The sequence below is a fragment of the Gavialis gangeticus genome, unplaced genomic scaffold (genome assembly GCF_001723915.1).
Source record: "Gavialis gangeticus isolate Ggan-Ray unplaced genomic scaffold, GavGan_comp1, whole genome shotgun sequence".
Lineage (NCBI taxonomy): Eukaryota > Metazoa > Chordata > Crocodylia > Gavialidae > Gavialis > Gavialis gangeticus.
In genome coordinates this window covers 60074843-60076732 of record NW_017728992.1, presented here as the reverse complement: position 1 = coordinate 60076732, position 1890 = coordinate 60074843, and the positions used below count along the sequence as shown (strand labels likewise).

Below are 1890 nucleotides of genomic sequence, written 5' to 3'. Positions count from 1 at the left end.
AGGTTTGGCTTTTAAAGATGGCTGCCAGCCGCTGGCAGCTAAAGCCAGAGCCTGGAGCTCCCCCTGGTGGCAGCAGGGGTCCATTGCAGGGCTGCAGGAAGTAGCACCAGTTTGGTGCTAAGAGCAGCATATCTGCTGCTAAGTCCTTGAATGTATAGACACCTACCAGGGAGCATTTACTTTCAAGTAAACTGATCCCAGATCAAATGCAGCGTAATGTGCAAAAAGAGTGGTCTTTGTGTAAAGTTTATCTTCTAGATGCCAATAAGCCCCAGCCAGCTATACATATCCAGGCACGCTTCAAAATATATTATGCCGCGCAGTCCAAAGTGGAGGTTACTAGTCAATTTGAAGTTCTGTTTCTGAATAATTGACTCAATAATTTGTTCCCAGTCAAAAGGTGGGGGGGGGGGGAGGTTGCATAAAGTTGTATACGTTGGTTCAAAAGACAAGTGTTGTACGTGAACTAAAATGGTGTTGGAATTTTTTTGTTCCTATACATGATGAAGATGTGTGGCTTGTTTTGTAAACAAAGAAATGCTATTTCTGCGTTTGAAAACGTACACAAACCAGTATAAAAAAATTGTGGATTTTGAAATCTTTTGTGATTTTAGTAGAGGTACAAAGAAATATTAGTAATGTCAAGCTTTTTTAAGCTCAAAGTTTAAACAAATTCTTAAAACTTTTTCCTTTCTATTTGGAGTTCATCCTTAATATTTTCAGAAAGTGAGTATTTTTAATATTCAGAGACACTTTTTAAAAAGAAAAATGATGTTAGAAACGTGTGTTTTAGTGGAGTGTTGTGTGCATCCTCAGTATGGAAAAACTGCTGCTTTTCCTACATTATTTTGGGCAAGATAGTCCTCACTTGCTACTTTTGATGGTACTGCCTGAAAGGATCACATCCTTGACTCTTTTCTTATGGATTGTCGCTGTCCAAATGAAATTCAGAAGAGCTGAGAAGAGTATAAAACAGAACATCTCAGGTTTTCTACCTCCTCAGACTTGCTAGCTTCTTTCAAAATACTATTATTCCTTGTTAGATACAATACCTTTTCTTTTTTTGGATATTACCTGAAACTGCATGCTCCAGATCAGTGAATCAGAATCCACAAAGAGTAACTGAATACCTGCAAAGCAGATTCATACTTTTCGTGTCCCCCCATGGTGTATTCTTCCGTAGCCCTCGATGTTAAGCTCCTGCTAAAAAGATTTTGGCTTGACATCAAAGAATGTTTTCCCTTTGTTCTAGGAGCTTGATTGTGGGCACAGTATGGAAATATTGATACTGTATTTACTCAAATATAAGATGGGGGATTTCCCTCAACCAGTATGGGGGGAAAGCACCTTGTCTTACATCCGCATATGAAGTGGAATGGGGAGCAGTTGGCTGCTGTGGCTCTGGCTCTGACTCCGGCCCTCAGCCCAGGTCAGGGCCAGTTAGACCCACAGCAGCCTCTTGCCGGCCCCCCCACCCCGTTTTCCCTCTGCAGCTTCTGCCCTCCCTGCCCACTCCCCAGCCAACCCTTCGGAGATGTTGGAATCTGCCCGGGCACAGAAGACACGGAAACTCCTTCTGCCTGGCCAGTCAACAGCCATGACATTGCTGCATGGCCAGGCAAGGGCTGAGCTTCCACATGTTGTGCTCCAGGACAGAGTAGCCAGAGCAGTGTTTGGCAGTAAGGGGAGTTGTGGAGTTGGAAAGAGAGAGAAAGTGGGGAGTTGGGTGGGGAAGAGGCAGAGACTGGGGACAGTTTGGGAGAACGAGGCAGAGGCTGGGAGGAGAGGTAGAAGCTGCAAGAGACTGGGGAGCTGGGGGTGGGGGATGCATGTGGCTGGGGGGGAGCCAGGAAGCCTGCAGAGGGAAGAAGTGGGTGGGGCTGAGAGCAA

The 1890-nt window shown here is 45.1% G+C and overlaps 1 protein-coding gene and 1 long non-coding RNA gene across 5 annotated transcripts in view; one reads left to right on the top strand and one right to left on the bottom strand.

Annotated features, from left to right (window-relative positions):
- KIF13A (kinesin family member 13A) overlaps positions 1–1890 on the top strand; it is a 242266-nt gene that overhangs the window by 206663 nt on the left and 33713 nt on the right. The window lies entirely within an intron of this gene.
- The window catches only part of LOC109301900, a 50333-nt gene continuing 48847 nt past the window's right edge, over positions 405–1890 (bottom strand). The window contains exon 3 of the long non-coding RNA XR_002098656.1: positions 405–956. This is a non-coding gene — a long non-coding RNA (uncharacterized LOC109301900). The remainder of the gene's footprint in view (positions 957–1890) is intronic.